This window comes from Triturus cristatus, chromosome 2_1, assembly GCF_964204655.1.
Source record: "Triturus cristatus chromosome 2_1, aTriCri1.1, whole genome shotgun sequence".
Lineage (NCBI taxonomy): Eukaryota > Metazoa > Chordata > Amphibia > Caudata > Salamandridae > Triturus > Triturus cristatus.
This window is the reverse complement of record NC_140581.1, coordinates 365806963-365830498: the sequence shown is the minus strand read 5'-3', so window position 1 is coordinate 365830498 and position 23536 is coordinate 365806963. Positions and strand designations below refer to the sequence as shown.

The 23536-nt window shown below is 60.0% G+C and overlaps 25 non-coding genes across 25 annotated transcripts; all 25 read right to left on the bottom strand.

Moving 5' to 3' along the window:
* Positions 1-182: 182 nt before the first annotated feature.
* Positions 183-346, bottom strand: LOC146864504 (U1 spliceosomal RNA). Its single transcript, XR_014977750.1, has one exon. It is a non-coding gene; the product is annotated as a U1 spliceosomal RNA (small nuclear RNA).
* Positions 347-1260: 914 nt separating this feature from the next.
* Positions 1261-1424, bottom strand: LOC146864503 (U1 spliceosomal RNA). The gene has a single exon (XR_014977749.1). It is a non-coding gene; the product is annotated as a U1 spliceosomal RNA (small nuclear RNA).
* Positions 1425-2041: 617 nt separating this feature from the next.
* Positions 2042-2205, bottom strand: LOC146864502 (U1 spliceosomal RNA). The gene has a single exon (XR_014977748.1). It is a non-coding gene; the product is annotated as a U1 spliceosomal RNA (small nuclear RNA).
* Positions 2206-3119: 914 nt separating this feature from the next.
* Positions 3120-3283, bottom strand: LOC146864501 (U1 spliceosomal RNA). Its single transcript, XR_014977747.1, has one exon. It is a non-coding gene; the product is annotated as a U1 spliceosomal RNA (small nuclear RNA).
* A 914-nt stretch (positions 3284-4197) lies between these two features.
* Positions 4198-4361, bottom strand: LOC146864500 (U1 spliceosomal RNA). The gene has a single exon (XR_014977746.1). It is a non-coding gene; the product is annotated as a U1 spliceosomal RNA (small nuclear RNA).
* A 617-nt stretch (positions 4362-4978) lies between these two features.
* On the bottom strand, positions 4979-5142 carry LOC146864499 (U1 spliceosomal RNA). Its single transcript, XR_014977745.1, has one exon. It is a non-coding gene; the product is annotated as a U1 spliceosomal RNA (small nuclear RNA).
* Positions 5143-5759: 617 nt separating this feature from the next.
* Positions 5760-5923, bottom strand: LOC146864498 (U1 spliceosomal RNA). Its single transcript, XR_014977743.1, has one exon. It is a non-coding gene; the product is annotated as a U1 spliceosomal RNA (small nuclear RNA).
* A 914-nt stretch (positions 5924-6837) lies between these two features.
* On the bottom strand, positions 6838-7001 carry LOC146864497 (U1 spliceosomal RNA). The gene has a single exon (XR_014977742.1). It is a non-coding gene; the product is annotated as a U1 spliceosomal RNA (small nuclear RNA).
* A 617-nt stretch (positions 7002-7618) lies between these two features.
* Positions 7619-7782, bottom strand: LOC146864496 (U1 spliceosomal RNA). The gene has a single exon (XR_014977741.1). It is a non-coding gene; the product is annotated as a U1 spliceosomal RNA (small nuclear RNA).
* A 914-nt stretch (positions 7783-8696) lies between these two features.
* LOC146864495 (U1 spliceosomal RNA) lies at positions 8697-8860 on the bottom strand. The gene has a single exon (XR_014977740.1). It is a non-coding gene; the product is annotated as a U1 spliceosomal RNA (small nuclear RNA).
* Positions 8861-9477: 617 nt separating this feature from the next.
* On the bottom strand, positions 9478-9641 carry LOC146864494 (U1 spliceosomal RNA). Its single transcript, XR_014977739.1, has one exon. It is a non-coding gene; the product is annotated as a U1 spliceosomal RNA (small nuclear RNA).
* Positions 9642-10555: 914 nt separating this feature from the next.
* LOC146864493 (U1 spliceosomal RNA) lies at positions 10556-10719 on the bottom strand. The gene has a single exon (XR_014977738.1). It is a non-coding gene; the product is annotated as a U1 spliceosomal RNA (small nuclear RNA).
* A 914-nt stretch (positions 10720-11633) lies between these two features.
* On the bottom strand, positions 11634-11797 carry LOC146864492 (U1 spliceosomal RNA). The gene has a single exon (XR_014977737.1). It is a non-coding gene; the product is annotated as a U1 spliceosomal RNA (small nuclear RNA).
* Positions 11798-12414: 617 nt separating this feature from the next.
* LOC146864491 (U1 spliceosomal RNA) lies at positions 12415-12578 on the bottom strand. Its single transcript, XR_014977736.1, has one exon. It is a non-coding gene; the product is annotated as a U1 spliceosomal RNA (small nuclear RNA).
* Positions 12579-13492: 914 nt separating this feature from the next.
* On the bottom strand, positions 13493-13656 carry LOC146864490 (U1 spliceosomal RNA). Its single transcript, XR_014977735.1, has one exon. It is a non-coding gene; the product is annotated as a U1 spliceosomal RNA (small nuclear RNA).
* Positions 13657-14570: 914 nt separating this feature from the next.
* On the bottom strand, positions 14571-14734 carry LOC146864489 (U1 spliceosomal RNA). Its single transcript, XR_014977734.1, has one exon. It is a non-coding gene; the product is annotated as a U1 spliceosomal RNA (small nuclear RNA).
* Positions 14735-15351: 617 nt separating this feature from the next.
* On the bottom strand, positions 15352-15515 carry LOC146864488 (U1 spliceosomal RNA). The gene has a single exon (XR_014977732.1). It is a non-coding gene; the product is annotated as a U1 spliceosomal RNA (small nuclear RNA).
* A 914-nt stretch (positions 15516-16429) lies between these two features.
* LOC146864487 (U1 spliceosomal RNA) lies at positions 16430-16593 on the bottom strand. The gene has a single exon (XR_014977380.1). It is a non-coding gene; the product is annotated as a U1 spliceosomal RNA (small nuclear RNA).
* A 617-nt stretch (positions 16594-17210) lies between these two features.
* LOC146864486 (U1 spliceosomal RNA) lies at positions 17211-17374 on the bottom strand. Its single transcript, XR_014977731.1, has one exon. It is a non-coding gene; the product is annotated as a U1 spliceosomal RNA (small nuclear RNA).
* A 914-nt stretch (positions 17375-18288) lies between these two features.
* On the bottom strand, positions 18289-18452 carry LOC146864485 (U1 spliceosomal RNA). Its single transcript, XR_014977730.1, has one exon. It is a non-coding gene; the product is annotated as a U1 spliceosomal RNA (small nuclear RNA).
* A 914-nt stretch (positions 18453-19366) lies between these two features.
* LOC146864484 (U1 spliceosomal RNA) lies at positions 19367-19529 on the bottom strand. Its single transcript, XR_014977443.1, has one exon. It is a non-coding gene; the product is annotated as a U1 spliceosomal RNA (small nuclear RNA).
* Positions 19530-20146: 617 nt separating this feature from the next.
* Positions 20147-20310, bottom strand: LOC146864483 (U1 spliceosomal RNA). The gene has a single exon (XR_014977344.1). It is a non-coding gene; the product is annotated as a U1 spliceosomal RNA (small nuclear RNA).
* Positions 20311-21224: 914 nt separating this feature from the next.
* On the bottom strand, positions 21225-21388 carry LOC146864482 (U1 spliceosomal RNA). The gene has a single exon (XR_014977729.1). It is a non-coding gene; the product is annotated as a U1 spliceosomal RNA (small nuclear RNA).
* Positions 21389-22302: 914 nt separating this feature from the next.
* LOC146864481 (U1 spliceosomal RNA) lies at positions 22303-22466 on the bottom strand. The gene has a single exon (XR_014977728.1). It is a non-coding gene; the product is annotated as a U1 spliceosomal RNA (small nuclear RNA).
* A 617-nt stretch (positions 22467-23083) lies between these two features.
* On the bottom strand, positions 23084-23247 carry LOC146864480 (U1 spliceosomal RNA). The gene has a single exon (XR_014977727.1). It is a non-coding gene; the product is annotated as a U1 spliceosomal RNA (small nuclear RNA).
* Between the last annotated feature and the right edge of the window lie 289 nt (positions 23248-23536).

The window sequence follows — 23536 nt, the reverse complement described above, 5'->3', positions numbered from 1 at the left end:
GGAGGCTGCAGCTATCCCATCATTCCCCAGGCTCAGTACTTAGCATGTGATTCCCTCTTGCCCACGCCCCCGCCCCCCTCCAATCCAGCCGCAGCACCCCAGAAAGAACACAGAAGACGAGAAAGGGTGCTCCAGACTCCTTTTTTTTTTTTTTCCTTTTTGTCTTTCTTGAAACCAGAGATCAGGGGAAAGCGCGAACGCAGTCCCCCACTACCAGAAATTATGCAGTCGAGTATCCCGCATTTGGGGACATCGCAGGGGTCAGCACATCCGAAGTGCAATGGATGAGCCTCACCCTGGGAGAACCACCTTCGTGATCATGGTGTCTCCCCTGCCAGGTAAGTATGAGTTGGAAGGGGACAGGGTGAGGGCGGGCCGCTGGGCATCTCCCCGCAGAGCGAGGGTGGCATTCACACAGGCAAGGCCTGAGGCCGGGCGAAGCAGAGCATGGGCATTGTGGGGCGCAAGGTGACCAGCCAAGGCCCCTGTGCCCACTTTGGAAAGCGCGCAGCTACCCACAGCAGCTTCCCACAGGCCTCGGCCGGCCAGCAACATTTGCATGTCCACGCCCACCGGCAGCGCCAATCAGGGCCCTGCTTTCGCTATGCTGCACCTTGCTGACACGGGTGGGGGAAAGCCAGGGCTACAGCAAGCACAGAAGGGCGATTGCCATGTCGACTTTGGGCCCAGAAGCAGAGATTTGGGGCTTTTGAAGCCTAAGAGCTGCCACTGAGGCCGCCTCTAGAGGTATGCAGTGCCCTGTTGCCTGGCTAGGCCCCAGTCGACTGCTTGTGGCTGAAAGCCAGGGACAAACAGGCCTGCAAGCGAGCAGGGGTTCTCGCCCTGAGCCCCTCACGCCTTCCCTCACGCTCCCAAACGCTGCAGACAGAACCCTCGCCGGGCAGAGCCCTCGCCGGGCCACGGCCTGGGGTCCTCAGCCAGAGTCTGGGCCTGGGAAGGCTAGGGCGAGGCAAGAGGCTGGCAGCCAGGCCACAGCCCCAGGGGGGCGATGGAAAGGAGCAGACATGTCACCTGGCCAGGGCCTACTTCCCTGTCTCTGGATAGGTCCCCAGAGTGGGAGGCTGCAGCTATCCCATCATTCCCCAGGCTCAGTACTTAGCATGTGATTCCCTCTTGCCCACGCCCCCGCCCCCCTCCAATCCAGCCGCAGCACCCCAGAAAGAACACAGAAGACGAGAAAGGGTGCTCCAGACTCCTTTTTATTTTTTTTTCCTTTTTGTCTTTCTTGAAACCAGAGATCAGGGGAAAGCGCGAACGCAGTCCCCCACTACCAGAAATTATGCAGTCGAGTATCCCGCATTTGGGGACATCGCAGGGGTCAGCACATCCGAAGTGCAATGGATGAGCCTCACCCTGGGAGAACCACCTTCGTGATCATGGTGTCTCCCCTGCCAGGTAAGTATGAGTTGGAAGGGGACAGGGTGAGGGCGGGCCGCTGGGCATCTCCCCGCAGAGCGAGGGTGGCATTCACACAGGCAAGGCCTGAGGCCGGGCGAAGCAGAGCATGGGCATTGTGGGGCGCAAGGTGACCAGCCAAGGCCCCTGTGCCCACTTTGGAAAGCGCGCAGCTACCCACAGCAGCTTCCCACAGGCCTCGGCCGGCCAGCAACATTTGCATGTCCACGCCCACCGGCAGCGCCAATCAGGGCCCTGCTTTCGCTATGCTGCACCTTGCTGACACGGGTGGGGGAAAGCCAGGGCTACAGCAAGCACACGAGAGGGCTTGGCAGGCCTAAATCGGGCCCAAAAGCAGATTTTTCAGGCCCTTTAAACTGTGCACAAGCAAAGGCTTTCGCAAGCACAACAGAGGGCTTGCCAGGTCGAAATCGGGCCCAGAAGCACGTTTCTAAGCCCTGAGCCAGCATCCCCAGGCTTGTAAATTTGCATATCTAATTGGCCCTCGCCCACTCACCATTCCAGCCAGCTTACAGCACCCTGGACGGACCACAAGAAACGTCAAAGGGTGCTCCAGACTCCTTTTTATTTTTTTTTCCTTTTTGTCTTTCTTGAAACCAGAGATCAGGGGAAAGCGCGAACGCAGTCCCCCACTACCAGAAATTATGCAGTCGAGTATCCCGCATTTGGGGACATCGCAGGGGTCAGCACATCCGAAGTGCAATGGATGAGCCTCACCCTGGGAGAACCACCTTCGTGATCATGGTGTCTCCCCTGCCAGGTAAGTATGAGTTGGAAGGGGACAGGGTGAGGGCGGGCCGCTGGGCATCTCCCCGCAGAGCGAGGGTGGCATTCACACAGGCAAGGCCTGAGGCCGGGCGAAGCAGAGCATGGGCATTGTGGGGCGCAAGGTGACCAGCCAAGGCCCCTGTGCCCACTTTGGAAAGCGCGCAGCTACCCACAGCAGCTTCCCACAGGCCTCGGCCGGCCAGCAACATTTGCATGTCCACACCCACCGGCAGCGCCAATCAGGGCCCTGCTTTCGCTATGCTGCACCTTGCTGACACGGGTGGGGGAAAGCCAGGGCTACAGCAAGCACAGAAGGGCGATTGCCATGTCGACTTTGGGCCCAGAAGCAGAGATTTGGGGCTTTTGAAGCCTAAGAGCTGCCACTGAGGCCGCCTCTAGAGGTATGCAGTGCCCTGTTGCCTGGCTAGGCCCCAGTCGACTGCTTGTGGCTGAAAGCCAGGGACAAACAGGCCTGCAAGCGAGCAGGGGTTCTCGCCCTGAGCCCCTCACGCCTTCCCGAACGCTCCCAAACGCTGCCGACAGAACCCTCGCCGGGCAGAGCCCTCGCCGGGCCACGGCCTGGGGTCCTCAGCCAGAGTCTGGGCCTGGGGAGGCTAGGGCGAGGCAAGAGGCTGGCAGCCAGGCCACAGCCCCAGGGGGGCGATGGAAAGGAGCAGACATGTCACCTGGCCAGGGCCTACTTCCCTGTCTCTGGATAGGTCCCCAGAGTGGGAGGCTGCAGCTATCCCATCATTCCCCAGGCTCAGTACTTAGCATGTGATTCCCTCTTGCCCACGCCCCCGCCCCCCTCCAATCCAGCCGCAGCACCCCAGAAAGAACACAGAAGACGAGAAAGGGTGCTCCAGACTCCTTTTTATTTTTTTTTCCTTTTTGTCTTTCTTGAAACCAGAGATCAGGGGAAAGCGCGAACGCAGTCCCCCACTACCAGAAATTATGCAGTCGAGTATCCCGCATTTGGGGACATCGCAGGGGTCAGCACATCCGAAGTGCAATGGATGAGCCTCACCCTGGGAGAACCACCTTCGTGATCATGGTGTCTCCCCTGCCAGGTAAGTATGAGTTGGAAGGGGACAGGGCGAGGGCGGGCCGCTGAGCATCTCCCCGCAGAGCGAGGGTGGCATTCACACAGGCAAGGCCTGAGGCCGGGCGAAGCAGAGCATGGGCATTGTGGGGCGCAAGGTGACCAGCCAAGGCCCCTGTGCCCACTTTGGAAAGCGCGCAGCTACCCACAGCAGCTTCCCACAGGCCTCGGCCGGCCAGCAACATTTGCATGTCCACGCCCACCGGCAGCGCCAATCAGGGCCCTGCTTTCGCTATGCTGCACCTTGCTGACACGGGTGGGGGAAAGCCAGGGCTACAGCAAGCACAGAAGGGCGATTGCCATGTCGACTTTGGGCCCAGAAGCAGAGATTTGGGGCTTTTGAAGCCTAAGAGCTGCCACTGAGGCCGCCTCTAGAGGTATGCAGTGCCCTGTTGCCTGGCTAGGCCCCAGTCGACTGCTTGTGGCTGAAAGCCAGGGACAAACAGGCCTGCAAGCGAGCAGGGGTTCTCGCCCTGAGCCCCTCACGCCTTCCCGAACGCTCCCAAACGCTGCCGACAGAACCCTCGCCGGGCAGAGCCCTCGCCGGGCCACGGCCTGGGGTCCTCAGCCAGAGTCTGGGCCTGGGGAGGCTAGGGCGAGGCAAGAGGCTGGCAGCCAGGCCACAGCCCCAGGGGGGCGATGGAAAGGAGCAGACATGTCACCTGGCCAGGGCCTACTTCCCTGTCTCTGGATAGGTCCCCAGAGTGGGAGGCTGCAGCTATCCCATCATTCCCCAGGCTCAGTACTTAGCATGTGATTCCCTCTTGCCCACGCCCCCGCCCCCCTCCAATCCAGCCGCAGCACCCCAGAAAGAACACAGAAGACGAGAAAGGGTGCTCCAGACTCCTTTTTATTTTTTTTTCCTTTTTGTCTTTCTTGAAACCAGAGATCAGGGGAAAGCGCGAACGCAGTCCCCCACTACCAGAAATTATGCAGTCGAGTATCCCGCATTTGGGGACATCGCAGGGGTCAGCACATCCGAAGTGCAATGGATGAGCCTCACCCTGGGAGAACCACCTTCGTGATCATGGTGTCTCCCCTGCCAGGTAAGTATGAGTTGGAAGGGGACAGGGCGAGGGCGGGCCGCTGAGCATCTCCCCGCAGAGCGAGGGTGGCATTCACACAGGCAAGGCCTGAGGCCGGGCGAAGCAGAGCATGGGCATTGTGGGGCGCAAGGTGACCAGCCAAGGCCCCTGTGCCCACTTTGGAAAGCGCGCAGCTACCCACAGCAGCTTCCCACAGGCCTCGGCCGGCCAGCAACATTTGCATGTCCACGCCCACCGGCAGCGCCAATCAGGGCCCTGCTTTCGCTATGCTGCACCTTGCTGACACGGGTGGGGGAAAGCCAGGGCTACAGCAAGCACACGAGAGGGCTTGGCAGGCCTAAATCGGGCCCAAAAGCAGATTTTTCAGGCCCTTTAAACTGTGCACAAGCAAAGGCTTTCGCAAGCACAACAGAGGGCTTGCCAGGTCGAAATCGGGCCCAGAAGCACGTTTCTAAGCCCTGAGCCAGCATCCCCAGGCTTGTAAATTTGCATATCTAATTGGCCCTCGCCCACTCCCCATTCCAGCCAGCTTACAGCACCCTGGACGGACCACAAGAAACGTCAAAGGGTGCTCCAGACTCCTTTTTATTTTTTTTTCCTTTTTGTCTTTCTTGAAACCAGAGATCAGGGGAAAGCGCGAACGCAGTCCCCCACTACCAGAAATTATGCAGTCGAGTATCCCGCATTTGGGGACATCGCAGGGGTCAGCACATCCGAAGTGCAATGGATGAGCCTCACCCTGGGAGAACCACCTTCGTGATCATGGTGTCTCCCCTGCCAGGTAAGTATGAGTTGGAAGGGGACAGGGTGAGGGCGGGCCGCTGGGCATCTCCCCGCAGAGCGAGGGTGGCATTCACACAGGCAAGGCCTGAGGCCGGGCGAAGCAGAGCATGGGCATTGTGGGGCGCAAGGTGACCAGCCAAGGCCCCTGTGCCCACTTTGGAAAGCGCGCAGCTACCCACAGCAGCTTCCCACAGGCCTCGGCCGGCCAGCAACATTTGCATGTCCACGCCCACCGGCAGCGCCAATCAGGGCCCTGCTTTCGCTATGCTGCACCTTGCTGACACGGGTGGGGGAAAGCCAGGGCTACAGCAAGCACACGAGAGGGCTTGGCAGGCCTAAATCGGGCCCAAAAGCAGATTTTTCAGGCCCTTTAAACTGTGCACAAGCAAAGGCTTTCGCAAGCACAACAGAGGGCTTGCCAGGTCGAAATCGGGCCCAGAAGCACGTTTCTAAGCCCTGAGCCAGCATCCCCAGGCTTGTAAATTTGCATATCTAATTGGCCCTCGCCCACTCCCCATTCCAGCCAGCTTACAGCACCCTGGACGGACCACAAGAAACGTCAAAGGGTGCTCCAGACTCCTTTTTATTTTTTTTTCCTTTTTGTCTTTCTTGAAACCAGAGATCAGGGGAAAGCGCGAACGCAGTCCCCCACTACCAGAAATTATGCAGTCGAGTATCCCGCATTTGGGGACATCGCAGGGGTCAGCACATCCGAAGTGCAATGGATGAGCCTCACCCTGGGAGAACCACCTTCGTGATCATGGTGTCTCCCCTGCCAGGTAAGTATGAGTTGGAAGGGGACAGGGTGAGGGCGGGCCGCTGGGCATCTCCCCGCAGAGCGAGGGTGGCATTCACACAGGCAAGGCCTGAGGCCGGGCGAAGCAGAGCATGGGCATTGTGGGGCGCAAGGTGACCAGCCAAGGCCCCTGTGCCCACTTTGGAAAGCGCGCAGCTACCCACAGCAGCTTCCCACAGGCCTCGGCCGGCCAGCAACATTTGCATGTCCACACCCACCGGCAGCGCCAATCAGGGCCCTGCTTTCGCTATGCTGCACCTTGCTGACACGGGTGGGGGAAAGCCAGGGCTACAGCAAGCACAGAAGGGCGATTGCCATGTCGACTTTGGGCCCAGAAGCAGAGATTTGGGGCTTTTGAAGCCTAAGAGCTGCCACTGAGGCCGCCTCTAGAGGTATGCAGTGCCCTGTTGCCTGGCTAGGCCCCAGTCGACTGCTTGTGGCTGAAAGCCAGGGACAAACAGGCCTGCAAGCGAGCAGGGGTTCTCGCCCTGAGCCCCTCACGCCTTCCCGAACGCTCCCAAACGCTGCCGACAGAACCCTCGCCGGGCAGAGCCCTCGCCGGGCCACGGCCTGGGGTCCTCAGCCAGAGTCTGGGCCTGGGGAGGCTAGGGCGAGGCAAGAGGCTGGCAGCCAGGCCACAGCCCCAGGGGGGCGATGGAAAGGAGCAGACATGTCACCTGGCCAGGGCCTACTTCCCTGTCTCTGGATAGGTCCCCAGAGTGGGAGGCTGCAGCTATCCCATCATTCCCCAGGCTCAGTACTTAGCATGTGATTCCCTCTTGCCCACGCCCCCGCCCCCCTCCAATCCAGCCGCAGCACCCCAGAAAGAACACAGAAGACGAGAAAGGGTGCTCCAGACTCCTTTTTATTTTTTTTTCCTTTTTGTCTTTCTTGAAACCAGAGATCAGGGGAAAGCGCGAACGCAGTCCCCCACTACCAGAAATTATGCAGTCGAGTATCCCGCATTTGGGGACATCGCAGGGGTCAGCACATCCGAAGTGCAATGGATGAGCCTCACCCTGGGAGAACCACCTTCGTGATCATGGTGTCTCCCCTGCCAGGTAAGTATGAGTTGGAAGGGGACAGGGCGAGGGCGGGCCGCTGAGCATCTCCCCGCAGAGCGAGGGTGGCATTCACACAGGCAAGGCCTGAGGCCGGGCGAAGCAGAGCATGGGCATTGTGGGGCGCAAGGTGACCAGCCAAGGCCCCTGTGCCCACTTTGGAAAGCGCGCAGCTACCCACAGCAGCTTCCCACAGGCCTCGGCCGGCCAGCAACATTTGCATGTCCACGCCCACCGGCAGCGCCAATCAGGGCCCTGCTTTCGCTATGCTGCACCTTGCTGACACGGGTGGGGGAAAGCCAGGGCTACAGCAAGCACACGAGAGGGCTTGGCAGGCCTAAATCGGGCCCAAAAGCAGATTTTTCAGGCCCTTTAAACTGTGCACAAGCAAAGGCTTTCGCAAGCACAACAGAGGGCTTGCCAGGTCGAAATCGGGCCCAGAAGCACGTTTCTAAGCCCTGAGCCAGCATCCCCAGGCTTGTAAATTTGCATATCTAATTGGCCCTCGCCCACTCCCCATTCCAGCCAGCTTACAGCACCCTGGACGGACCACAAGAAACGTCAAAGGGTGCTCCAGACTCCTTTTTATTTTTTTTTCCTTTTTGTCTTTCTTGAAACCAGAGATCAGGGGAAAGCGCGAACGCAGTCCCCCACTACCAGAAATTATGCAGTCGAGTATCCCGCATTTGGGGACATCGCAGGGGTCAGCACATCCGAAGTGCAATGGATGAGCCTCACCCTGGGAGAACCACCTTCGTGATCATGGTGTCTCCCCTGCCAGGTAAGTATGAGTTGGAAGGGGACAGGGTGAGGGCGGGCCGCTGGGCATCTCCCCGCAGAGCGAGGGTGGCATTCACACAGGCAAGGCCTGAGGCCGGGCGAAGCAGAGCATGGGCATTGTGGGGCGCAAGGTGACCAGCCAAGGCCCCTGTGCCCACTTTGGAAAGCGCGCAGCTACCCACAGCAGCTTCCCACAGGCCTCGGCCGGCCAGCAACATTTGCATGTCCACACCCACCGGCAGCGCCAATCAGGGCCCTGCTTTCGCTATGCTGCACCTTGCTGACACGGGTGGGGGAAAGCCAGGGCTACAGCAAGCACAGAAGGGCGATTGCCATGTCGACTTTGGGCCCAGAAGCAGAGATTTGGGGCTTTTGAAGCCTAAGAGCTGCCACTGAGGCCGCCTCTAGAGGTATGCAGTGCCCTGTTGCCTGGCTAGGCCCCAGTCGACTGCTTGTGGCTGAAAGCCAGGGACAAACAGGCCTGCAAGCGAGCAGGGGTTCTCGCCCTGAGCCCCTCACGCCTTCCCGAACGCTCCCAAACGCTGCCGACAGAACCCTCGCCGGGCAGAGCCCTCGCCGGGCCACGGCCTGGGGTCCTCAGCCAGAGTCTGGGCCTGGGGAGGCTAGGGCGAGGCAAGAGGCTGGCAGCCAGGCCACAGCCCCAGGGGGGCGATGGAAAGGAGCAGACATGTCACCTGGCCAGGGCCTACTTCCCTGTCTCTGGATAGGTCCCCAGAGTGGGAGGCTGCAGCTATCCCATCATTCCCCAGGCTCAGTACTTAGCATGTGATTCCCTCTTGCCCACGCCCCCGCCCCCCTCCAATCCAGCCGCAGCACCCCAGAAAGAACACAGAAGACGAGAAAGGGTGCTCCAGACTCCTTTTTATTTTTTTTTCCTTTTTGTCTTTCTTGAAACCAGAGATCAGGGGAAAGCGCGAACGCAGTCCCCCACTACCAGAAATTATGCAGTCGAGTATCCCGCATTTGGGGACATCGCAGGGGTCAGCACATCCGAAGTGCAATGGATGAGCCTCACCCTGGGAGAACCACCTTCGTGATCATGGTGTCTCCCCTGCCAGGTAAGTATGAGTTGGAAGGGGACAGGGCGAGGGCGGGCCGCTGAGCATCTCCCCGCAGAGCGAGGGTGGCATTCACACAGGCAAGGCCTGAGGCCGGGCGAAGCAGAGCATGGGCATTGTGGGGCGCAAGGTGACCAGCCAAGGCCCCTGTGCCCACTTTGGAAAGCGCGCAGCTACCCACAGCAGCTTCCCACAGGCCTCGGCCGGCCAGCAACATTTGCATGTCCACGCCCACCGGCAGCGCCAATCAGGGCCCTGCTTTCGCTATGCTGCACCTTGCTGACACGGGTGGGGGAAAGCCAGGGCTACAGCAAGCACACGAGAGGGCTTGGCAGGCCTAAATCGGGCCCAAAAGCAGATTTTTCAGGCCCTTTAAACTGTGCACAAGCAAAGGCTTTCGCAAGCACAACAGAGGGCTTGCCAGGTCGAAATCGGGCCCAGAAGCACGTTTCTAAGCCCTGAGCCAGCATCCCCAGGCTTGTAAATTTGCATATCTAATTGGCCCTCGCCCACTCCCCATTCCAGCCAGCTTACAGCACCCTGGACGGACCACAAGAAACGTCAAAGGGTGCTCCAGACTCCTTTTTATTTTTTTTTCCTTTTTGTCTTTCTTGAAACCAGAGATCAGGGGAAAGCGCGAACGCAGTCCCCCACTACCAGAAATTATGCAGTCGAGTATCCCGCATTTGGGGACATCGCAGGGGTCAGCACATCCGAAGTGCAATGGATGAGCCTCACCCTGGGAGAACCACCTTCGTGATCATGGTGTCTCCCCTGCCAGGTAAGTATGAGTTGGAAGGGGACAGGGTGAGGGCGGGCCGCTGGGCATCTCCCCGCAGAGCGAGGGTGGCATTCACACAGGCAAGGCCTGAGGCCGGGCGAAGCAGAGCATGGGCATTGTGGGGCGCAAGGTGACCAGCCAAGGCCCCTGTGCCCACTTTGGAAAGCGCGCAGCTACCCACAGCAGCTTCCCACAGGCCTCGGCCGGCCAGCAACATTTGCATGTCCACGCCCACCGGCAGCGCCAATCAGGGCCCTGCTTTCGCTATGCTGCACCTTGCTGACACGGGTGGGGGAAAGCCAGGGCTACAGCAAGCACAGAAGGGCGATTGCCATGTCGACTTTGGGCCCAGAAGCAGAGATTTGGGGCTTTTGAAGCCTAAGAGCTGCCACTGAGGCCGCCTCTAGAGGTATGCAGTGCCCTGTTGCCTGGCTAGGCCCCAGTCGACTGCTTGTGGCTGAAAGCCAGGGACAAACAGGCCTGCAAGCGAGCAGGGGTTCTCGCCCTGAGCCCCTCACGCCTTCCCTCACGCTCCCAAACGCTGCAGACAGAACCCTCGCCGGGCAGAGCCCTCGCCGGGCCACGGCCTGGGGTCCTCAGCCAGAGTCTGGGCCTGGGAAGGCTAGGGCGAGGCAAGAGGCTGGCAGCCAGGCCACAGCCCCAGGGGGGCGATGGAAAGGAGCAGACATGTCACCTGGCCAGGGCCTACTTCCCTGTCTCTGGATAGGTCCCCAGAGTGGGAGGCTGCAGCTATCCCATCATTCCCCAGGCTCAGTACTTAGCATGTGATTCCCTCTTGCCCACGCCCCCGCCCCCCTCCAATCCAGCCGCAGCACCCCAGAAAGAACACAGAAGACGAGAAAGGGTGCTCCAGACTCCTTTTTATTTTTTTTTCCTTTTTGTCTTTCTTGAAACCAGAGATCAGGGGAAAGCGCGAACGCAGTCCCCCACTACCAGAAATTATGCAGTCGAGTATCCCGCATTTGGGGACATCGCAGGGGTCAGCACATCCGAAGTGCAATGGATGAGCCTCACCCTGGGAGAACCACCTTCGTGATCATGGTGTCTCCCCTGCCAGGTAAGTATGAGTTGGAAGGGGACAGGGTGAGGGCGGGCCGCTGGGCATCTCCCCGCAGAGCGAGGGTGGCATTCACACAGGCAAGGCCTGAGGCCGGGCGAAGCAGAGCATGGGCATTGTGGGGCGCAAGGTGACCAGCCAAGGCCCCTGTGCCCACTTTGGAAAGCGCGCAGCTACCCACAGCAGCTTCCCACAGGCCTCGGCCGGCCAGCAACATTTGCATGTCCACGCCCACCGGCAGCGCCAATCAGGGCCCTGCTTTCGCTATGCTGCACCTTGCTGACACGGGTGGGGGAAAGCCAGGGCTACAGCAAGCACAGAAGGGCGATTGCCATGTCGACTTTGGGCCCAGAAGCAGAGATTTGGGGCTTTTGAAGCCTAAGAGCTGCCACTGAGGCCGCCTCTAGAGGTATGCAGTGCCCTGTTGCCTGGCTAGGCCCCAGTCGACTGCTTGTGGCTGAAAGCCAGGGACAAACAGGCCTGCAAGCGAGCAGGGGTTCTCGCCCTGAGCCCCTCACGCCTTCCCGAACGCTCCCAAACGCTGCAGACAGAACCCTCGCCGGGCAGAGCCCTCGCCGGGCCACGGCCTGGGGTCCTCAGCCAGAGTCTGGGCCTGGGGAGGCTAGGGCGAGGCAAGAGGCTGGCAGCCAGGCCACAGCCCCAGGGGGGCGATGGAAAGGAGCAGACATGTCACCTGGCCAGGGCCTACTTCCCTGTCTCTGGATAGGTCCCCAGAGTGGGAGGCTGCAGCTATCCCATCATTCCCCAGGCTCAGTACTTAGCATGTGATTCCCTCTTGCCCACGCCCCCGCCCCCCTCCAATCCAGCCGCAGCACCCCAGAAAGAACACAGAAGACGAGAAAGGGTGCTCCAGACTCCTTTTTATTTTTTTTTCCTTTTTGTCTTTCTTGAAACCAGAGATCAGGGGAAAGCGCGAACGCAGTCCCCCACTACCAGAAATTATGCAGTCGAGTATCCCGCATTTGGGGACATCGCAGGGGTCAGCACATCCGAAGTGCAATGGATGAGCCTCACCCTGGGAGAACCACCTTCGTGATCATGGTGTCTCCCCTGCCAGGTAAGTATGAGTTGGAAGGGGACAGGGTGAGGGCGGGCCGCTGGGCATCTCCCCGCAGAGCGAGGGTGGCATTCACACAGGCAAGGCCTGAGGCCGGGCGAAGCAGAGCATGGGCATTGTGGGGCGCAAGGTGACCAGCCAAGGCCCCTGTGCCCACTTTGGAAAGCGCGCAGCTACCCACAGCAGCTTCCCACAGGCCTCGGCCGGCCAGCAACATTTGCATGTCCACGCCCACCGGCAGCGCCAATCAGGGCCCTGCTTTCGCTATGCTGCACCTTGCTGACACGGGTGGGGGAAAGCCAGGGCTACAGCAAGCACACGAGAGGGCTTGGCAGGCCTAAATCGGGCCCAAAAGCAGATTTTTCAGGCCCTTTAAACTGTGCACAAGCAAAGGCTTTCGTAAGCACAACAGAGGGCTTGCCAGGTCGAAATCGGGCCCAGAAGCACGTTTCTAAGCCCTGAGCCAGCATCCCCAGGCTTGTAAATTTGCATATCTAATTGGCCCTCGCCCACTCACCATTCCAGCCAGCTTACAGCACCCTGGACGGACCACAAGAAACGTCAAAGGGTGCTCCAGACTCCTTTTTATTTTTTTTTCCTTTTTGTCTTTCTTGAAACCAGAGATCAGGGGAAAGCGCGAACGCAGTCCCCCACTACCAGAAATTATGCAGTCGAGTATCCCGCATTTGGGGACATCGCAGGGGTCAGCACATCCGAAGTGCAATGGATGAGCCTCACCCTGGGAGAACCACCTTCGTGATCATGGTGTCTCCCCTGCCAGGTAAGTATGAGTTGGAAGGGGACAGGGTGAGGGCGGGCCGCTGGGCATCTCCCCGCAGAGCGAGGGTGGCATTCACACAGGCAAGGCCTGAGGCCGGGCGAAGCAGAGCATGGGCATTGTGGGGCGCAAGGTGACCAGCCAAGGCCCCTGTGCCCACTTTGGAAAGCGCGCAGCTACCCACAGCAGCTTCCCACAGGCCTCGGCCGGCCAGCAACATTTGCATGTCCACACCCACCGGCAGCGCCAATCAGGGCCCTGCTTTCGCTATGCTGCACCTTGCTGACACGGGTGGGGGAAAGCCAGGGCTACAGCAAGCACAGAAGGGCGATTGCCATGTCGACTTTGGGCCCAGAAGCAGAGATTTGGGGCTTTTGAAGCCTAAGAGCTGCCACTGAGGCCGCCTCTAGAGGTATGCAGTGCCCTGTTGCCTGGCTAGGCCCCAGTCGACTGCTTGTGGCTGAAAGCCAGGGACAAACAGGCCTGCAAGCGAGCAGGGGTTCTCGCCCTGAGCCCCTCACGCCTTCCCGAACGCTCCCAAACGCTGCCGACAGAACCCTCGCCGGGCAGAGCCCTCGCCGGGCCACGGCCTGGGGTCCTCAGCCAGAGTCTGGGCCTGGGGAGGCTAGGGCGAGGCAAGAGGCTGGCAGCCAGGCCACAGCCCCAGGGGGGCGATGGAAAGGAGCAGACATGTCACCTGGCCAGGGCCTACTTCCCTGTCTCTGGATAGGTCCCCAGAGTGGGAGGCTGCAGCTATCCCATCATTCCCCAGGCTCAGTACTTAGCATGTGATTCCCTCTTGCCCACGCCCCCGCCCCCCTCCAATCCAGCCGCAGCACCCCAGAAAGAACACAGAAGACGAGAAAGGGTGCTCCAGACTCCTTTTTATTTTTTTTTCCTTTTTGTCTTTCTTGAAACCAGAGATCAGGGGAAAGCGCGAACGCAGTCCCCCACTACCAGAAATTATGCAGTCGAGTATCCCGCATTTGGGGACATCGCAGGGGTCAGCACATCCGAAGTGCAATGGATGAGCCTCACCCTGGGAGAACCACCTTCGTGATCATGGTGTCTCCCCTGCCAGGTAAGTATGAGTTGGAAGGGGACAGGGCGAGGGCGGGCCGCTGAGCATCTCCCCGCAGAGCGAGGGTGGCATTCACACAGGCAAGGCCTGAGGCCGGGCGAAGCAGAGCATGGGCATTGTGGGGCGCAAGGTGACCAGCCAAGGCCCCTGTGCCCACTTTGGAAAGCGCGCAGCTACCCACAGCAGCTTCCCACAGGCCTCGGCCGGCCAGCAACATTTGCATGTCCACGCCCACCGGCAGCGCCAATCAGGGCCCTGCTTTCGCTATGCTGCACCTTGCTGACACGGGTGGGGGAAAGCCAGGGCTACAGCAAGCACAGAAGGGCGATTGCCATGTCGACTTTGGGCCCAGAAGCAGAGATTTGGGGCTTTTGAAGCCTAAGAGCTGCCACTGAGGCCGCCTCTAGAGGTATGCAGTGCCCTGTTGCCTGGCTAGGCCCCAGTCGACTGCTTGTGGCTGAAAGCCAGGGACAAACAGGCCTGCAAGCGAGCAGGGGTTCTCGCCCTGAGCCCCTCACGCCTTCCCGAACGCTCCCAAACGCTGCCGACAGAACCCTCGCCGGGCAGAGCCCTCGCCGGGCCACGGCCTGGGGTCCTCAGCCAGAGTCTGGGCCTGGGGAGGCTAGGGCGAGGCAAGAGGCTGGCAGCCAGGCCACAGCCCCAGGGGGGCGATGGAAAGGAGCAGACATGTCACCTGGCCAGGGCCTACTTCCCTGTCTCTGGATAGGTCCCCAGAGTGGGAGGCTGCAGCTATCCCATCATTCCCCAGGCTCAGTACTTAGCATGTGATTCCCTCTTGCCCACGCCCCCGCCCCCCTCCAATCCAGCCGCAGCACCCCAGAAAGAACACAGAAGACGAGAAAGGGTGCTCCAGACTCCTTTTTATTTTTTTTTCCTTTTTGTCTTTCTTGAAACCAGAGATCAGGGGAAAGCGCGAACGCAGTCCCCCACTACCAGAAATTATGCAGTCGAGTATCCCGCATTTGGGGACATCGCAGGGGTCAGCACATCCGAAGTGCAATGGATGAGCCTCACCCTGGGAGAACCACCTTCGTGATCATGGTGTCTCCCCTGCCAGGTAAGTATGAGTTGGAAGGGGACAGGGTGAGGGCGGGCCGCTGGGCATCTCCCCGCAGAGCGAGGGTGGCATTCACACAGGCAAGGCCTGAGGCCGGGCGAAGCAGAGCATGGGCATTGTGGGGCGCAAGGTGACCAGCCAAGGCCCCTGTGCCCACTTTGGAAAGCGCGCAGCTACCCACAGCAGCTTCCCACAGGCCTCGGCCGGCCAGCAACATTTGCATGTCCACGCCCACCGGCAGCGCCAATCAGGGCCCTGCTTTCGCTATGCTGCACCTTGCTGACACGGGTGGGGGAAAGCCAGGGCTACAGCAAGCACACGAGAGGGCTTGGCAGGCCTAAATCGGGCCCAAAAGCAGATTTTTCAGGCCCTTTAAACTGTGCACAAGCAAAGGCTTTCGCAAGCACAACAGAGGGCTTGCCAGGTCGAAATCGGGCCCAGAAGCACGTTTCTAAGCCCTGAGCCAGCATCCCCAGGCTTGTAAATTTGCATATCTAATTGGCCCTCGCCCACTCCCCATTCCAGCCAGCTTACAGCACCCTGGACGGACCACAAGAAACGTCAAAGGGTGCTCCAGACTCCTTTTTATTTTTTTTTCCTTTTTGTCTTTCTTGAAACCAGAGATCAGGGGAAAGCGCGAACGCAGTCCCCCACTACCAGAAATTATGCAGTCGAGTATCCCGCATTTGGGGACATCGCAGGGGTCAGCACATCCGAAGTGCAATGGATGAGCCTCACCCTGGGAGAACCACCTTCGTGATCATGGTGTCTCCCCTGCCAGGTAAGTATGAGTTGGAAGGGGACAGGGTGAGGGCGGGCCGCTGGGCATCTCCCCGCAGAGCGAGGGTGGCATTCACACAGGCAAGGCCTGAGGCCGGGCGAAGCAGAGCATGGGCATTGTGGGGCGCAAGGTGACCAGCCAAGGCCCCTGTGCCCACTTTGGAAAGCGCGCAGCTACCCACAGCAGCTTCCCACAGGCCTCGGCCGGCCAGCAACATTTGCATGTCCACACCCACCGGCAGCGCCAATCAGGGCCCTGCTTTCGCTATGCTGCACCTTGCTGACACGGGTGGGGGAAAGCCAGGGCTACAGCAAGCACAGAAGGGCGATTGCCATGTCGACTTTGGGCCCAGAAGCAGAGATTTGGGGCTTTTGAAGCCTAAGAGCTGCCACTGAGGCCGCCTCTAGAGGTATGCAGTGCCCTGTTGCCTGGCTAGGCCCCAGTCGACTGCTTGTGGCTGAAAGCCAGGGACAAACAGGCCTGCAAGCGAGCAGGGGTTCTCGCCCTGAGCCCCTCACGCCTTCCCGAACGCTCCCAAACGCTGCCGACAGAACCCTCGCCGGGCAGAGCCCTCGCCGGGCCACGGCCTGGGGTCCTCAGCCAGAGTCTGGGCCTGGGGAGGCTAGGGCGAGGCAAGAGGCTGGCAGCCAGGCCACAGCCCCAGGGGGGCGATGGAAAGGAGCAGACATGTCACCTGGCCAGGGCCTACTTCCCTGTCTCTGGATAGGTCCCCAGAGTGGGAGGCTGCAGCTATCCCATCATTCCCCAGGCTCAGTACTTAGCATGTGATTCCCTCTTGCCCACGCCCCCGCCCCCCTCCAATCCAGCCGCAGCACCCCAGAAAGAACACAGAAGACGAGAAAGGGTGCTCCAGACTCCTTTTTATTTTTTTTTCCTTTTTGTCTTTCTTGAAACCAGAGATCAGGGGAAAGCGCGAACGCAGTCCCCCACTACCAGAAATTATGCAGTCGAGTATCCCGCATTTGGGGACATCGCAGGGGTCAGCACATCCGAAGTGCAATGGCTGAGCCTCACCCTGGGAGAACCACCTTCGTGATCATGGTGTCTCCCCTGCCAGGTAAGTATGAGTTGGAAGGGGACAGGGCGAGGGCGGGCCGCTGAGCATCTCCCCACAGAGCGAGGGTGGCATTCACACAGGCAAGGCCTGAGGCCGGGCGAAGCAGAGCATGGGCATTGTGGGGCGCAAGGTGACCAGCCAAGGCCCCTGTGCCCACTTTGGAAAGCGCGCAGCTACCCACAGCAGCTTCCCACAGGCCTCGGCCGGCCAGCAACATTTGCATGTCCACGCCCACCGGCAGCGCCAATCAGGGCCCTGCTTTCGCTATGCTGCACCTTGCTGACACGGGTGGGGGAAAGCCAGGGCTACAGCAAGCACACGAGAGGGCTTGGCAGGCCTAAATCGGGCCCAAAAGCAGATTTTTCAGGCCCTTTAAACTGTGCACAAGCAAAGGCTTTCGCAAGCACAACAGAGGGCTTGCCAGGTCGAAATCGGGCCCAGAAGCACGTTTCTAAGCCCTGAGCCAGCATCCCCAGGCTTGTAAATTTGCATATCTAATTGGCCCTCGCCCACTCCCCATTCCAGCCAGCTTACAGCACCCTGGACGGACCACAAGAAACGTCAAAGGGTGCTCCAGACTCCTTTTTATTTTTTTTTCCTTTTTGTCTTTCTTGAAACCAGAGATCAGGGGAAAGCGCGAACGCAGTCCCCCACTACCAGAAATTATGCAGTCGAGTATCCCGCATTTGGGGACATCGCAGGGGTCAGCACATCCGAAGTGCAATGGATGAGCCTCACCCTGGGAGAACCACCTTCGTGATCATGGTGTCTCCCCTGCCAGGTAAGTATGAGTTGGAAGGGGACAGGGTGAGGGCGGGCCGCTGGGCATCTCCCCGCAGAGCGAGGGTGGCATTCACACAGGCAAGGCCTGAGGCCGGGCGAAGCAGAGCATGGGCATTGTGGGGCGCAAGGTGACCAGCCAAGGCCCCTGTGCCCACTTTGGAAAGCGCGCAGCTACCCACAGCAGCTTCCCACAGGCCTCGGCCGGCCAGCAACATTTGCATGTCCACGCCCACCGGCAGCGCCAATCAGGGCCCTGCTTTCGCTATGCTGCACCTTGCTGACACGGGTGGGGGAAAGCCAGGGCTACAGCAAGCACAGAAGGGCGATTGCCATGTCGACTTTGGGCCCAGAAGCAGAGATTTGGGGCTTTTGAAGCCTAAGAGCTGCCACTGAGGCCGCCTCTAGAGGTATGCAGTGCCCTGTTGCCTGGCTAGGCCCCAGTCGACTGCTTGTGGCTGAAAGCCAGGGACAAACAGGCCTGCAAGCGAGCAGGGGTTCTCGCCCTGAGCCCCTCACGCCTTCCCGAACGCTCCCAAACGCTGCAGACAGAACCCTCGCCGGGCAGAGCCCTCGCCGGGCCACGGCCTGGGGTCCTCAGCCAGAGTCTGGGCCTGGGAAGGCTAGGGCGAGGCAAGAGGCTGGCAGCCAGGCCACAGCCCCAGGGGGGCGATGGAAAGGAGCAGACATGTCACCTGGCCAGGGCCTACTTCCCTGTCTCTGGATAGGTCCCCAGAGTGGGAGGCTGCAGCTATCCCATCATTCCCCAGGCTCAGTACTTAGCATGTGATTCCCTCTTGCCCACGCCCCCGCCCCCCTCCAATCCAGCCGCAGCACCCCAGAAAGAACACAGAAGACGAGAAAGGGTGCTCCAGACTCCTTTTTTTTTTTTTTTCCTTTTTGTCTTTCTTGAAACCAGAGATCAGGGGAAAGCGCGAACGCAGTCCCCCACTACCAGAAATTATGCAGTCGAGTATCCCGCATTTGGGGACATCGCAGGGGTCAGCACATCCGAAGTGCAATGGATGAGCCTCACCCTGGGAGAACCACCTTCGTGATCATGGTGTCTCCCCTGCCAGGTAAGTATGAGTTGGAAGGGGACAGGGTGAGGGCGGGCCGCTGGGCATCTCCCCGCAGAGCGAGGGTGGCATTCACACAGGCAAGGCCTGAGGCCGGGCGAAGCAGAGCATGGGCATTGTGGGGCGCAAGGTGACCAGCCAAGGCCCCTGTGCCCACTTTGGAAAGCGCGCAGCTACCCACAGCAGCTTCCCACAGGCCTCGGCCGGCCAGCAACATTTGCATGTCCACGCCCACCGGCAGCGCCAATCAGGGCCCTGCTTTCGCTATGCTGCACCTTGCTGACACGGGTGGGGGAAAGCCAGGGCTACAGCAAGCACAGAAGGGCGATTGCCATGTCGACTTTGGGCCCAGAAGCAGAGATTTGGGGCTTTTGAAGCCTAAGAGCTGCCACTGAGGCCGCCTCTAGAGGTATGCAGTGCCCTGTTGCCTGGCTAGGCCCCAGTCGACTGCTTGTGGCTGAAAGCCAGGGACAAACAGGCCTGCAAGCGAGCAGGGGTTCTCGCCCTGAGCCCCTCACGCCTTCCCGAACGCTCCCAAACGCTGCAGACAGAACCCTCGCCGGGCAGAGCCCTCGCCGGGCCACGGCCTGGGGTCCTCAGCCAGAGTCTGGGCCTGGGAAGGCTAGGGCGAGGCAAGAGGCTGGCAGCCAGGCCACAGCCCCAGGGGGGCGATGGAAAGGAGCAGACATGTCACCTGGCCAGGGCCTACTTCCCTGTCTCTGGATAGGTCCCCAGAGTGGGAGGCTGCAGCTATCCCATCATTCCCCAGGCTCAGTACTTAGCATGTGATTCCCTCTTGCCCACGCCCCCGCCCCCCTCCAATCCAGCCGCAGCACCCCAGAAAGAACACAGAAGACGAGAAAGGGTGCTCCAGACTCCTTTTTATTTTTTTTTCCTTTTTGTCTTTCTTGAAACCAGAGATCAGGGGAAAGCGCGAACGCAGTCCCCCACTACCAGAAATTATGCAGTCGAGTATCCCGCATTTGGGGACATCGCAGGGGTCAGCACATCCGAAGTGCAATGGATGAGCCTCACCCTGGGAGAACCACCTTCGTGATCATGGGTCTCCCCTGCCAGGTAAGTATGAGTTGGAAGGGGACAGGGTGAGGGCGGGCCGCTGGGCATCTCCCCGCAGAGCGAGGGTGGCATTCACACAGGCAAGGCCTGAGGCCGGGCGAAGCAGAGCATGGGCATTGTGGGGCGCAAGGTGACCAGCCAAGGCCCCTGTGCCCACTTTGGAAAGCGCGCAGCTACCCACAGCAGCTTCCCACAGGCCTCGGCCGGCCAGCAACATTTGCATGTCCACGCCCACCGGCAGCGCCAATCAGGGCCCTGCTTTCGCTATGCTGCACCTTGCTGACACGGGTGGGGGAAAGCCAGGGCTACAGCAAGCACACGAGAGGGCTTGGCAGGCCTAAATCGGGCCCAAAAGCAGATTTTTCAGGCCCTTTAAACTGTGCACAAGCAAAGGCTTTCGCAAGCACAACAGAGGGCTTGCCAGGTCGAAATCGGGCCCAGAAGCACGTTTCTAAGCCCTGAGCCAGCATCCCCAGGCTTGTAAATTTGCATATCTAATTGGCCCTCGCCCACTCACCATTCCAGCCAGCTTACAGCACCCTGGACGGACCACAAGAAACGTCAAAGGGTGCTCCAGACTCCTTTTTATTTTTTTTTCCTTTTTGTCTTTCTTGAAACCAGAGATCAGGGGAAAGCGCGAACGCAGTCCCCCACTACCAGAAATTATGCAGTCGAGTATCCCGCATTTGGGGACATCACAGGGGTCAGCACATCCGAAGTGCAATGGATGAGCCTCACCCTGGGAGAACCACCTTCGTGATCATGGTGTCTCCCCTGCCAGGTAAGTATGAGTTGGAAGGGGACAGGGTGAGGGCGGGCCGCTGGGCATCTCCCCGCAGAGCGAGGGTGGCATTCACACAGGCAAGGCCTGAGGCCGGGCGAAGCAGAGCATGGGCATTGTGGGGCGCAAGGTGACCAGCCAAGGCCCCTGTGCCCACTTTGGAAAGCGCGCAGCTACCCACAGCAGCTTCCCACAGGCCTCGGCCGGCCAGCAACATTTGCATGTCCACACCCACCGGCAGCGCCAATCAGGGCCCTGCTTTCGCTATGCTGCACCTTGCTGACACGGGTGGGGGAAAGCCAGGGCTACAGCAAGCACAGAAGGGCGATTGCCATGTCGACTTTGGGCCCAGAAGCAGAGATTTGGGGCTTTTGAAGCCTAAGAGCTGCCACTGAGGCCGCCTCTAGAGGTATGCAGTGCCCTGTTGCCTGGCTAGGCCCCAGTCGACTGCTTGTGGCTGAAAGCCAGGGACAAACAGGCCTGCAAGCGAGCAGGGGTTCTCGCCCTGAGCCCCTCACGCCTTCCCGAACGCTCCCAAACGCTGCCGACAGAACCCTCGCCGGGCAGAGCCCTCGCCGGGCCACGGCCTGGGGTCCTCAGCCAGAGTCTGGGCCTGGGGAGGCTAGGGCGAGGCAAGAGGCTGGCAGCCAGGCCACAGCCCCAGGGGGGCGATGGAAAGGAGCAGACATGTCACCTGGCCAGGGCCTACTTCCCTGTCTCTGGATAGGTCCCCAGAGTGGGAGGCTGCAGCTATCCCATCATTCCCCAGGCTCAGTACTTAGCATGTGATTCCCTCTTGCCCACGCCCCCGCCCCCCTCCAATCCAGCCGCAGCACCCCAGAAAGAACACAGAAGACGAGAAAGGGTGCTCCAGACTCCTTTTTATTTTTTTTTCCTTTTTGTCTTTCTTGAAACCAGAGATCAGGGGAAAGCGCGAACGCAGTCCCCCACTACCAGAAATTATGCAGTCGAGTATCCCGCATTTGGGGACATCGCAGGGGTCAGCACATCCGAAGTGCAATGGATGAGCCTCACCCTGGGAGAACCACCTTCGTGATCATGGTGTCTCCCCTGCCAGGTAAGTATGAGTTGGAAGGGGACAGGGCGAGGGCGGGCCGCTGAGCATCTCCCCGCAGAGCGAGGGTGGCATTCACACAGGCAAGGCCTGAGGCCGGGCGAAGCAGAGCATGGGCATTGTGGGGCGCAAGGTGACCAGCCAAGGCCCCTGTGCCCACTTTGGAAAGCGCGCAGCTACCCACAGCAGCTTCCCACAGGCCTCGGCCGGCCAGCAACATTTGCATGTCCACGCCCACCGGCAGCGCCAATCAGGGCCCTGCTTTCGCTATGCTGCACCTTGCTGACACGGGTGGGGGAAAGCCAGGGCTACAGCAAGCACAGAAGGGCGATTGCCATGTCGACTTTGGGCCCAGAAGCAGAGATTTGGGGCTTTTGAAGCCTAAGAGCTGCCACTGAGGCCGCCTCTAGAGGTATGCAGTGCCCTGTTGCCTGGCTAGGCCCCAGTCGACTGCTTGTGGCTGAAAGCCAGGGACAAACAGGCCTGCAAGCGAGCAGGGGTTCTCGCCCTGAGCCCCTCACGCCTTCCCGAACGCTCCCAAACGCTGCCGACAGAACCCTCGCCGGGCAGAGCCCTCGCCGGGCCACGGCCTGGGGTCCTCAGCCAGAGTCTGGGCCTGGGGAGGCTAGGGCGAGGCAAGAGGCTGGCAGCCAGGCCACAGCCCCAGGGGGGCGATGGAAAGGAGCAGACATGTCACCTGGCCAGGGCCTACTTCCCTGTCTCTGGATAGGTCCCCAGAGTGGGAGGCTGCAGCTATCCCATCATTCCCCAGGCTCAGTACTTAGCATGTGATTCCCTCTTGCCCACGCCCCCGCCCCCCTCCAATCCAGCCGCAGCACCCCAGAAAGAACACAGAAGACGAGAAAGGGTGCTCCAGACTCCTTTTTATTTTTTTTTCCTTTTTGTCTTTCTTGAAACCAGAGATCAGGGGAAAGCGCGAACGCAGTCCCCCACTACCAGAAATTATGCAGTCGAGTATCCCGCATTTGGGGACATCGCAGGGGTCAGCACATCCGAAGTGCAATGGATGAGCCTCACCCTGGGAGAACCACCTTCGTGATCATGGTGTCTCCCCTGCCAGGTAAGTATGAGTTGGAAGGGGACAGGGCGAGGGCGGGCCGCTGAGCATCTCCCCGCAGAGCGAGGGTGGCATTCACACAGGCAAGGCCTGAGGCCGGGCGAAGCAGAGCATGGGCATTGTGGGGCGCAAGGTGACCAGCCAAGGCCCCTGTGCCCACTTTGGAAAGCGCGCAGCTACCCACAGCAGCTTCCCACAGGCCTCGGCCGGCCAGCAACATTTGCATGTCCACGCCCACCGGCAGCGCCAATCAGGGCCCTGCTTTCGCTATGCTGCACCTTGCTGACACGGGTGGGGGAAAGCCAGGGCTACAGCAAGCACACGAGAGGGCTTGGCAGGCCTAAATCGGGCCCAAAAGCAGATTTTTCAGGCCCTTTAAACTGTGCACAAGCAAAGGCTTTCGCAAGCACAACAGAGGGCTTGCCAGGTCGAAATCGGGCCCAGAAGCACGTTTCTAAGCCCTGAGCCAGCATCCCCAGGCTTGTAAATTTGCATATCTAATTGGCCCTCGCCCACTCCCCATTCCAGCCAGCTTACAGCACCCTGGACGGACCACAAGAAACGTCAAAGGGTGCTCCAGACTCCTTTTTATTTTTTTTTCCTTTTTGTCTTTCTTGAAACCAGAGATCAGGGGAAAGCGCGAACGCAGTCCCCCACTACCAGAAATTATGCAGTCGAGTATCCCGCATTTGGGGACATCGCAGGGGTCAGCACATCCGAAGTGCAATGGATGAGCCTCACCCTGGGAGAACCACCTTCGTGATCATGGTGTCTCCCCTGCCAGGTAAGTATGAGTTGGAAGGGGACAGGGTGAGGGCGGGCCGCTGGGCATCTCCCCGCAGAGCGAGGGTGGCATTCACACAGGCAAGGCCTGAGGCCGGGCGAAGCAGAGCATGGGCATTGTGGGGCGCAAGGTGACCAGCCAAGGCCCCTGTGCCCACTTTGGAAAGCGCGCAGCTACCCACAGCAGCTTCCCACAGGCCTCGGCCGGCCAGCAACATTTGCATGTCCACGCCCACCGGCAGCGCCAATCAGGGCCCTGCTTTCGCTATGCTGCACCTTGCTGACACGGGTGGGGGAA